Genomic DNA, 13,059 nt, shown 5'->3' on the forward strand with positions numbered 1-13,059 from the left:
AAATAACTTGTTTAAGTCCACAAAGAAGCAGGTGGGAAGCGTGAAAGGAAAGTGCCACAAAAAAGTACAACAGGTGAGGGAGAATGAGCACCTTGGAGATAGTTTCCTGGCCCACAAGGAAAAGTGACAGTGATGCCCAGAATGATATGGAACCCTGAATAGAGCTCAGCACCCCACCTACTTTCCCCTCAAGGAGACCGGCGTCAGAATGGAAAACACATATTCCCAGGTGCTTATATGTGTTGAACTGCCATAGAAGGGGTAAGCCTCCATTCTGCTCCTGAATCAGGCAGAGCGGGAACAGGCAAGACGTGGACCAGTCCACCTCAGGGCCCAATATTGCCCCCAAAATCATCCAGGAAAGCAATCTTGTCCAGGAGTGAGGACCCTCATCGCATAGGTAAACAAAAGCATCTTTGGCATATGAGGAGGCCACGGGGTGAGCACCATGTGCCTCGCGCCCCCACTGGCATGCGAATATACCCTGTGCCAAAATGCATCACCTCTAATGTCGCAAATAAAACCCCCCACCCCATGGTATCCATAGCCTTCTCAATATCAAGTGAGATCGCCACTGTGACCACAGCGGCAGCCGTAGGGTCCATCAGCATACTGAGAAGGCGATGGATGTTGAGGTAGGTGCTATGGCCAGTAATAAACCCATTTCTACAAAACATTAAAAATCAAGGTTAGCATTGACATTTCACAAAACCTTTGAAGCAGTTCATGGCACTAGACAAAACCACATGATAATATTGAAGCTGGCAACCGCATCAGAACATTTTTGTGTTCAAATACCCAGACCATTGTTTAGTACTTACATTGGGGCTATCCTGGGCAGTCAGTCAGTCAAAATCCTTTATTTCTGAGAAATAAATACTTATAGAAATATTACATAGACATCATATGACATACACAAACACAAACATTATCCAATCCATAAATAACACTTAATTCAGTTAATCCACTAACACTTATTGTCAGCCTGAAGTAAAATACACAATATAAAATGGAAGATATATTCACATAAAAACTCAATAAGGGTCACAACATTATCATATACCTATTAAAACATTTGAGATATTGTTAATTACCCAAGGCATACAGTCCATTTAGGCTGGTTAAACTTTATAAAGTTTGTAAGACCTGGTACCATTGCCGTGAGTCTCCCTTCCATTTTTCACTGTTGTCCCCTCTGTTTTTTATATGTTTTTGCTGGTAACATGCTTTGGGAACTGTGCCACTGCTATTCAGTGCCACAGTGCAATTTCTCCCTACTGTAAATTGCTGTAATGGATTAGTGACTCCATGATTGTCTTATTTGATTTACTTGTCAGACCCTAGTACAGTGCACCATGTGTGCCCAGGGCCTGTAGATCAAATGCTGCTAGTGGACTTGCAGCACTGATTGTGCCACCCACAGAAGCAGCTTGTAAAGTGTGTCACAGGCCTGCCATTGCAGAGCCTGTGTGCAATCTAGTACTGCCATGTAGACTTGGTAAGTGCACCCTCTTACCAGTCCCTAAACCTTCCCTTCCCTACATGTTAGCCACCCCTAAGGTAGGCCCAAGGGTAGGGTGCATTGTAAGTAAAAGGTAGGACATGTCCTGATATGTGTGGCATGTCCTGATAGCAAAATACAGCCAATTTCGTTTTTCACTATTGCAAGGGTACCTGTCCACATAGGCCAGAATGGGCAGTTTGATGATAACATCTCATAATCCTAACTGACCCAGGGAACATGGTAGGAAAAACGTTACTCCCTGAGAGCAGCCAGGAAATAACAGACCCTACCAGCAACCGTGGAAAATAAAGAACGACCAGCCCGGCAAACGGAGAGTGCAGGGAAGCGGTAAAGCTGTAGAGCGACCCGATGCGGTGCTGACGAGAAGGAGATATCTCAGTTAATCGCCCGACATGAGTAGACCCATGGGACCAAAGATGGCGACCACCCACTAATCAACACAGATACAGCGGAGACGTCCGACGCCACAACTGCGGGAACAGGCGCGCAGGAATCAAAAGCATAACCAAGGTCAGTGGTGCATCCCCTGCCGCCAACCGCGCTGCCTACCCATGAGATCACTGGGGCTGAATAAAGATCACCATCCCGTCTGGGAAAGCGAAACTAATATGGGCGCCGCCATCTTAGAGGAAGCAACAACAAATTCAAAGCCCCCATCTGGAAGCGCATGCAGTTTAATCGGATCCACACAGAGCTACAGTACTCCGTGACCCACGAAACAAGGAGCGAAAGCCACCCTTGCCCCGATATCACGGATAGCCGCAAACGCAGTACATGCCGGGAAGTAATCCCCCAACACCCATACAAAACGAAACCGCAACAGCATAAAGGGGGCCGCCATCTTAAGTAAAGGCAGCGTCACGCCCCCCCCAAAAAAAGGAAAGGCGAGTGTATCGGGCGGAGCGGGGAGGCTAGTGCATCCAACGCGGAGGGCAGCGGCGAAACACACATATCACATTGCACCGAACCCCCGAATCCCCACTTGACAACACTAAGAGGTACTAAGAGGCACGTAAACAGAAAGAAGGGCGTTCTATGCAGGTCACACACGGTGCGGACATGAAACGAAAGCGAAACTGCTATACTTTCAGAGGGCCTCCATTTTAAGAAGAAGGGACAGCAGTAAGTAGAAAAAGACAAAGCGGGCGAGTCGAGCAAGGGCGAAGCAACACGAGCAACCAAAGCGGATAACCAAACAAAGGCAGAAGTGTGCAGGCTTCCACATTAGCAACACCAGCTGTAGCAGGAGCCACAAGGAGCTAAGAAGACCGGCTAGGGGTGGTGGCAGTGGCCTATGTGCAGTGCAAGGTGCCTGGTGGTGGAAACAACAAAGAATACCTGGAATAACTAGGGGGTGCATAGGACAAAGAGCCCAATCCAAAGACCATCAAATATAACCTCCAGTGAAGTCACCGGGCAACGGCACGGGGGACCCAATCCCCCCGAAAGAAATAGAACTCCAGGGATAGGTGCGCTAAAAGACGGACGCAAAAGGAGAGGGCAAGCCGGGAATAAGGAGAAACAGCGAGCTAGACACGGGTATATAGGTACTATATCAAGCAGCGTGAGACTACAGAGGTGGCATCAACCAGAGCATCACTAAGGTGGTACGTCCAAACAAAGGCGCTAGTGAAACACAGTTCGCTTCATGGGGAAGTAGATCAAGGGAGCCACCCTGAACACACCGAAATAATAATACCTCACGAGATACGGAGAGAGTGCAACAAAAAAGCGAAGGTCATGGTCCCACAAGGGAAAAAGGGTCAGACCACAACGCAGAAGGGGGCCAGAAGGTTCGATCTGTTACAAGCAAAGAGAGGTCTGTTAGCCATGGCTGGTAATGATGGGAAAAACCTGCAGCCACAGAAGAAGAACAGGTTCACCAATCAAGCAAAGAGCAGACCTCAATGCCACACTGGACATGATCTTGAAAAAGCAAGCCGAAGTACATGACCTAGCCAAATCAACCAAGCACACCACGGATGCCATTCAACTAGAACTAGCTGTGGTCAGAGCTGATATCCACGCAGCAAACAACAGGCTAACAGTGGTGGAGCAGAGAGTTAGCGACATAGAAGACAGAGACCAACACACAACCAAAGCCTTGGCAGCCTATCAAAGACCACTGCATCACTGCTGAGACAGACGGCGGAGCTCGATGATCACAACAGAAGGGGACACATAAGAATCCTAGGAGTCCCGGAGGGAGAGGAAGACAAAGCAGGGTCTTGCATGGCCCTTATCGAGGAGATGATCCCCAAAATCACAAACATCAAACTTGACCATCCCTTCGAGCTATACAAGGCATACAGGGTCCCACCATTCAAGGCATCAAATAGGGCGAGCCCGCACCCAATTATATGTAAACCTCTGCGATCAATACACGCTGAGGCCATTTTTGGGGTAGCAAGGAAGAACCAAAACATGCAGTCGAACGGCCATAAGATATTCTCACGCAGGACTACTCCAAACCCATAGTGGACATTAGAAATGGGTTTCTGGCCCAGAGGGACAAGAAAACATCCTATTTTCATTTGTGGGCGCCACCAAATTCAAAATCACCAACAAGGGAAGATCGCACGTCTTCGAGGACCCTATTGAGCTGAGCAGATACCTACAAGGCCCATCACAACAAGACATGGAAACCACACAACCAGGGTCAAGCTGGAGAAGAGCATCGCCGGATCCAAGAGTGGAGTGAGCAGGTGTGGTGTGCTGGAGTCAATGCCTCAACCAGGACATCAGCCGATTCAATCGCTTCTACCTCAGATCAGAATCCCACCACAGCCCTTTCCAAATACAACAAAGCTACCTCAAGACATTGTGACAAGTCACATTAGGAACTTTCTCACCAGCCTGACGATGCAGACTATACCCACAAGGACTTGCAGTAGGACACTAGTGGGATAGAACGGGAGCCGTCATCGTGTCTGCCTATATATCCTTTGCTCGCAAGATACTCAGCGATAGGTCCTTGGGAGGCGATACAAGATGGGGTAAGGAATGTGGGGGGAGCACTAGGCAAGATAATGTTAGTACTAAATAACTGTGAAACCAGTCATTTGTGCAACAAAAGAGGGAAGTAGGAGCACGATCTTCTGACCAGTATAGAACCATAATTCTCTCAGGGAGGGCGGAACGGTGTTCTTGCCATCGCATGTCCAGCACGCAAGGTACAGGGGTGGGGAGGGAGGGGGGAAAGGGGTATGTGGGAAGAGGGGGAGGAGAAGCTCCAGGGTCGTATGTCTTGTTCATTTGGTTCATTCAGTTTGTTTTTTGTGCAATGCCTGTTCCACTTACCTACTCTGTCACACCCTTTCCCTCCTCCCCTATCTTCACCCTGCTCCGTCCACCACCAGGTACATAAGCAAGTTCTCAGAAAAATGCGTGAGTGGGACAGATCTATAACAAAGAAAGGAACCCTAGGGGGACCAAGCGGAGCCCACAGGGAAACACTGGCACTACAAAGGAGCACGTACACAACATCACACAGAGGAGAGGAAATCCGGCGGTGCACCCACACTAGAAGGTATGGCACAAAATAACAGCCCTCTTTGCTAGTAAACCTGAAGATAATCTCCCTCAATGTGAAGGGCCTCAACCACCCTGTCAAGAGGAAAAAAATACTAGACTACCTAGCTAAGACCAAAGGGGACATCATACTGTTACAAGAAACCAAGCTATCCCATGAGGATGCAACAAGACTAAAGGCAAGATGGATACGTCGGGTAGCCTGCTCGCCAGTGCTAGGGAAGAAAAGAGGAGTAATCATGCTGATAAATAAGAACTCAAAAATATCAGTCATAGACCAGCATCAAGATGAGGCAGGAAGGCTACTAATAACACAACTGGATAGAGGGGACAAAACCATCCAGGTAGTGAACACATATGCCCCAAATGCAGATGACACCGTATTCTGGGAGAGAGTCTCGAGGAGACTCGAGGCTTGCCCCCGAAACGATATGACGGATCTGGCAAGTGACTTTAACTTAGCATTAGACTACACCCTGGACAGACAATCACAAGCCCATACCCTCCCCCCAGCCTCACACAACATTCTGATGAACATATGTATCAGATTTGACCTGAAGGATCCTTGGCGACTACAACACCCCGATACCAGAGACTACACATTCTACTCCAACCCAAACAACTCCTACAGTAGAATAGACTACATCCTAATATCGGGCTCACACACCCATTTAATATAGCATTCAGAAATAGCGGCTAGAACAATCTCAGACCACTCATGCATCAGCTTGCAATTGGCGGGCGACACAACATGAATCCCACCCGCAGGTGGAGGTTTAACAATGAAGTTATGGCAAATCAAGAAGACTAGGCCAGAATAGAACTAGTCATTAAGGACTACATTAGACACAACGAAACTCCAGGTATGGACCCCAAGACTCTGTGAGACGCACTCAAAGCGACGATCAGGGGAACACTAATAGACATCAAAGCAAACGGAACAAGAAAGCCAAAATATATCTAGACCATCTAGAAAAAGAGATTAAAACCCTAGAAGCTATCCACAGCAGTGACACAAGGAACTATAACACCTTAAAAGATCTGACAAAAAAGATATATGAATACAACTAAATTCTGAGTGAAAGGGCTGGTCTGTGGATAAATAAGTACAAAGAGATTAATCTATGCGAGGCGAAAAAGGCAGGGAAAATCTTAGCGTCATACTTGAAGCACAAACAAAGACAACACACCATTGCATCCATCACTGACTCACGGGGCAACACACACACAAGACACAGGACATCCTACGCACGTTCGGTGAATTCTACCTGAAGCTCTACAAAAGGGACGAAATACTAGACCAGGACGGCTGCACTGCATACCTAGACAGACTAGACCTTCCTAGAATAACAAACGAGGAAGCACTTTCACTAGGAAGGGAGATAAATACAACCGAAATTGAGATGGCGATTAAGTCTCTCAAAGACAACAAGGCGCCGGGTCCAGACAGATGCACGGCCTCCTTTTATGAAACATTTCGAACACAACTACTCCCAACCATAAGAAATGTTTTCAACCACTGTGAGGGGGAGGGAACAGTGTTAAAATCCATGTCGGAGGCAAACATAATAGTCATCCCTAAAGACGGCAAGGACAAGCAACGACCCCAAAACTACAGACTCATCTCATTTATCAATATAGACTTCAAAATCTATGCTAAAATACTAGCCGTAAGACTTATCACGGTACTCCCTAAACTGATTAGCAATTCACAAGTAGGATTCCTGAAGTCACGAATGTCGCATGATAACACGAGACTCCTGTGCCATGTTATCGAACATGCCTCCAAGTCTGATAAACCTGCAGTGGCAATCACTCTAGACGCAGAGAAGGCATTCGAAAGAGTGTCCTGGCACTTCCTAGAAAAGTGCATGGGGGCATACAACCTGGGTGATACATATACGTGGAAGGTGATGGCATTGTACGCTAACCCCAGTGCGCAAATAGCCATCAACAGGACGGTGTCAGAAAAATTCACCCTCCAACGCGGGACAAGGCAGGGATGCCCTCTATCCCAGCGTTGTTTCTACTGGCACTAGTACCCGTGATCAGGGATATTATAGCCAATGGGGATTTGCAACAAAGCTACTACCATACTTGCAGCTTACATGGAGGACATTCTCACTATCACAGAGAACCCCAAGCCCTCTATCTCTGCCCTATTGGATATCATTGGTAAATACTCAGCCCTCTCTGGATATAAGCTCAACAGAGATAAATCGGAATGTATGCCACTCAACATCCACACCACCAGAAAAGTACTAGACAAATCAGGATTAGTATGGCAACCCGGGTTCATCAAGTATCTAACGATTCTATTTGGTAAAAACCTCAAAACCACGCTCGACCAAATTGAGAAACTAATCTTAGGAAAGATAAAAAGGCTCCTGGAAGCCTGGTCACCCAAATGTATTACATGGTGGGGGAGGATTAACACGATAAAGATGATGATCACCCCGGTGATCAACTACCTGGTGGGAATGCTACCACTTTCACTCATGGACGAATTCCACCACAAAACAGACAAGATGATAAACAAGTTCCTATGGCAAGACAAAAAAGCAAGGATAAGACTGAAAAAACTAAGATTAGATAAAAAACTAGGAGCGCTAAACTTGGCAGATTTCAGAACATTTCAGACGGCTTTTATAGCTAGACAGGGCATGTACTGGATCCTGCCAAACCAGGGGTACATGCCGGCCTGGCTCAAGATTGAGAAAGCCATACTTAACAATATTGACCCAATAACACTCCTCACCGCGAACAAACAATCACAAAAAGATAGCCCGATACTTAGGAACACAAGACACGCAGATCACGAAATGGAGTACAGAGTTAACAATTCTAACTGGGAATCGCTGTGGGAAAACTCTAAGATAAAATATAGGGGAAAACCCTTGACATTGACTTGTGGAAAAGACTAGGGATATTATATCCCGACCAGCTGGAAGAGGGGGAAAGCCCCTACACCTTCAACATGCTAAAAACAGCATAACCTCCCATATATAGAACTCTATAACTTCCTTAAAATCAGGACAGCCCTAAACAAATAAAAAAAAACAAGACACAAACCATCAATCATTCAGTACATGGAGAATCTGAACAAAGTGGGCCACCAGGTGTCACACATATACAAACTACTCCGACCCAACTCCTCCAAGCTGAACGAAAACACAACCAACTACTGGGATTCACAGCTAGGCACCGCACTAAGCGAGCAGGAAAGACAATACCTTTGGATGTCCACATCGAAGAACATGATCTCCCCGGTGTTAGCTCAAACAAAATTCTGGCTTCTGCACAAGGCCTACTGGACCCCAGGACGCTTAGCGGCCCTGGGTCAGAGGGAAAATGACCGATGCTAGAACTGCCACAAAGAGCAGGGGGACCTGGTGCACCTAATCTTCCACTGTAAAAAGGTAAAAAAATATTGGGGGGAAATATTCACCTTCATAAATAAAGCCTTAGGATGCACACTTGGGGAAGAGTTCACATCACTCACCACCGCCTTCATAACATCTGATCTTAACACACAACAAGACAGAGACCTCCTAGATTTCCTACTTACGGCAGCAGTCAAAAGAGTACTCACCAAATGGAAGGACACCTCCAAGGCTAACTTCAAGGGGTGGCTCAACTGGGTGACATTCCTGAGAGGAGCAGACATCACAGCCTTAAGAAACTCGCCATGGAGAAAACTCGACGGGGATATGTGGGCATCCTTGGATAAGTTGCTTGTCCCATATGAACCCCCATGAATGGACCAGTCAGATTCAACCTAAGGGTCCTTCGCCACACCAGTAGAATAAAAGAAATCCCATAGAGTAACTTATCTGTGCGTCAAATATGGAAAAATCTCCACTTGACGACTTATACTATATCACAATCACTACTTTCTCTCACCATTCACCTCAAATAAAGTTTCGGTGCCATATGTAATTGAAGAGCAGATTGCACCATACATAACTGAAGGACAACTATGCAAAATGAAAGTTATATCACATTTATTTCATTAAATCCAGTTAAAATTCATCAATTTACAAGAACTGAACAAACAGCTCAACACGTCATAATAAAATCTAAAACAAAAAATAAACAATTACATATCATAATAAATACAATATAGCAGCCGAAGAGAGTTCCAAGTTCAGACCAGTCTAATTAGTCTTGAAATTTAACACATCTATTATCAAAAAAGGTTTTTGCTAGCATTGCAAGATAAATTGTAAGTTTTTTGCTCCTTATTCCAGCAATGCTGTGAAGATAGATTGTGTATGTTGTTTGGGGCGTCACACCATCCACTATAGCAGGACCCCCCCACACCCCCACCTCCCTTTTGCAATCTCGTCTTCTTCCTTTTCCTCACAGAGTAGGTAGGGGACGCGGGGACGCTCAAATAAATATGTCGTCTTGAGACGTTTAGCCTCACGGTCCCCAAACATATAGAAACAAGGTATATTTGTTATATGTTATGTTAGATGTGGGTTTGAACTGACTCAGGGATGGCCAAACTGATGTGCCCTATGTTTAATCCGTGCCACCAGCAGCTAAGCCACAAGGGCTGTCAACCCCAGATGGAGAACGCGACAATGATTTCACGTTATATATCATTTGTGGTCATTTTTTGTAAGTGCAAAAATACCAATACAAATGTTTTAAAAAAAACAACAAAAAAACCACTTTTAGAAAGGGTGTATTTTCTTGCCTAACCATCCAGCCTGCCTCTGCTAGGCTGTGTATTGCGTGTATGGTTTGTGAGTGACGGGAGAGCTTGGCTCCAGCAGTCTGATGAGTCAGGGCTGGGCTGAATAGAACCTTAGCTGCACAGAGAGTGTGGGGGGCGTAGATTTCCTTTCACTCCCCTGAGCACTCATAGACTAGAGAGTAGGGGAGGAGATTTCTTTTCAGCTACCTGTGCCAGGTTTGCTTTCATCAATGCTATCTTCACCTCCTGCCAGGAAGCTGCACAGTACTGGTCTTGGCTAGGTACAGGCACCCTCTGCCTTCAGAGGACATAGGATTTACTGGTTTAAATATTGGGGCACAGACCCCAAGACTTTAGATCACTTTTGGGAATCAAGACAGACCTTTTGCCAAGAAGAAGAACCAGAGAATCTGCAGGGGTTGGACTGCCTCTGTGCCAGTGTGCTATTTTCTGGGGTTGGCCTGCAGTGGTTTCTTCATTGCCAAGGAAAGTAGAAAGAATTTTATTGAAACTTTCATCATCTTGAAGAAGAATCTCCAAGGGCTTAAACTGTGCTTGCCTCCTGCTGAGGTCTCAGGGATACAAGACTTCACCACCAGCTCCCCCCTGAATTTCCTTGCTGGGAATTCTGTCTGCAGAAGCCTGCATATTATTGGGAGCTGGAAGCGCGACTAAACAAGAAACATGTCGCATCTGCAGCTGTTGTCGTCGTATCATCGGAGAAGCGTGCCTCCACTGCAAGTGTCACTGTCGCATCACCATAGAAGCGTGTCTCCGTCGCAGCTGTTTGTCATCGCCTCCCTGGAGATGCGTGTTGCCACTAAAAGGGAAGCCGTCGCATTATCGGAGAAGTGTGTTGCAGGACCTGTTGTGGCTCAGAAGCCACGTCGTTGCATCTCATCAAAGAGGCCATCTTGTCGCATCGCAACCGGGACGCACCACGAGATCGTCGCATCACCTCCTCTCCGGTAAGGAACAGATGCACGCCTACTTTGCGCAAGCACTGAGGAACAGACGCATCGCCTCCCCTGAAGCAAGGAACAGATGCATCGTTCTCCCTGCGACCCTTTTGTTTATCTTGCATACCGCATCCAAAGGTACTTTGTGAGAAGGTGTCGCATTTACCATGTAAGGGGAACTGAGTTATTTCTACCATCTTAAAGTCATTTTCTTAATATTGTATTGTGGATTTTTCTCGTTTGGGTCATGTGTTAAGTCTATACAAAGAATACTTATTTTTATGAAACCTGTGTTGTGTCCATCCGTAGTGTTTTCACTGTATTGTTGTATGTGTTCACAAATGCTTTACACACTGCCTCTGAGATAAGCCTTCCTGCTAGTGCCAAGCTACCACAGGGTTGAACAGGGGTTATTTTAGGAGAGTAGCCCCCTCACTCTAACTAGAAGCAAGGGTCCCTATTTGGACAAAGGTGCAAACCATTGTCAACTAGAGAACCCCAGTTCTAACAAAGTAAAATGCGAAAAACCGTGATTTCTCATTGCCCAAAGTCTCTTTCCACTGAATTTATTACATGATCTACACCAACCTATCTGAGGGGAACAAAACTTGATAAGTTCACAACACATTATCAAACTTATTAATACTCTTTCAAGATACTGAGGGGCAGATTTATAAGCCCCTTGCGCCACTTTTACGTCATTTTCACCAGGTGAAAAATGACGCAAAAATGGCGCAAGGGGCTTGTAAATCTGCCCCTCCGTTCACAAGGCATACAACTAATTTTGCCAGGTAGAGAGTTAAAGTGCAAAGTACAAGGCCAAACTACTGTAAACCCCAGGGTCCCATTCGATCTAAGTCCCTACCTGGCGTGGCATTACAAATCCTACCTTCGGTCTGAATTAATTGACAAAAGAGAGCCTGGTATAGGAGGTTACTATTTTCCGCAAGAATTGACGAGGTGTAATGACTACATCCTGAGACCACATATCAGGTTAAGGCCATCATCTCTCATTCAAGTCCCATATTTTAGAAAATCAGGATGAAGAATCTTCCTCCTTTCCTCAAGGAAAAGCACACAGTCCATCTAAAGATGACTTACTGTGTACTTGTGACCCTGTCGGCAAGGACACTTGCCGCAGTTCTCCATAATTTCATGCTTTAGACTTGGCAGTCGCCATCCAGGGTCAACGGCAATCATTAAACACAACACATCATATCCCAGGGGCTTAGCCAGGATTTTATATAGATATGGAAACAGGTTCATATTCTTCTGGAAAATAAGGAAGGGAATAACAGAGCTCTTATTTCTAAGATAGTTCATATCCTCACTTTGGCTAGTTTCCTCAGCACCTTACCTAAGGGTGCATTTTATTCAGCTTAGTTGCATTACTCTACCTTCTTCCAAGCATAATTCAGGAACCAACAGGCACCCTAGCATTGTTGACACAGGCTTACTCTTACAGGAAAAAGTTCACAATACCGCAGGAAGGATTAAAGCAGATAGCTTTTCACCTTGAACCTCATTTAAGATCACAAAAGTCAAAGCGCAAGGCTCTTGCATCTGCCAGGGCACTCCACGCAATGGTACCTAGCTCTCAACTTATAGCTTGGATCATCGCACTTTTGGGAAGGTCGAGGAACAGTTTCATAATACACCAATTTAGGCTCTCCCATGGGATTTGCCTATCAATTGCTAACACCTCAGCCCCATAAAGAGCCTGAGGAATAAGTTAGCCCTGCATCAACTTACTTAATGGCTCAAAAGTATAACTGCCAAATCTATAATCAAACCTTTTCAGAGCCTTCACTTTGCCTGATATTACAAGTGTATGAGAATGAGAAGCCATATGTTTATCTCCGGGCAGATCATTAGAAAAAATCGTTCACAGGTACTTATATTTTCGGGCCTACTCCAGCTGTACATTTCCTAGGAACCACGCAACGGTCCTTTTCTTTTTTTAAGAAAACAGAGTGTTACTTTTATCAACATTAACAGTTAATTTATTTTCGAGACAGTAGGAGTTCACAGCATTTATTTTTCTTTGGGGCCCAGTATGCAAAAGACCCATCACTACAAGATCATCAACATACAATAGGCAGCTAATGTGTCTACACCCAATCCTCGATGAGAAACTATGGGTTGCACTTAACGTCTGGGGAAGGCCCGCAATGAACAAACTAAATAGCAAAGAGACTAATACGCACTCCTGGCACAACCCATTCTCTACTGGAATTTTCCTTGACAAGCTACCTAACCCATCTTGGTGAACCTGAACCCAGTTATCACACTGGAGCCCCGTAAGCAAACCTAACTGAGCCCCAGAGATATTCCACTGG

The sequence above is a fragment of the Lissotriton helveticus genome, chromosome 3_1, assembly GCF_964261635.1.
Source record: "Lissotriton helveticus chromosome 3_1, aLisHel1.1, whole genome shotgun sequence".
In the NCBI taxonomy this organism is placed as follows: Eukaryota; Metazoa; Chordata; class Amphibia; order Caudata; family Salamandridae; genus Lissotriton; species Lissotriton helveticus.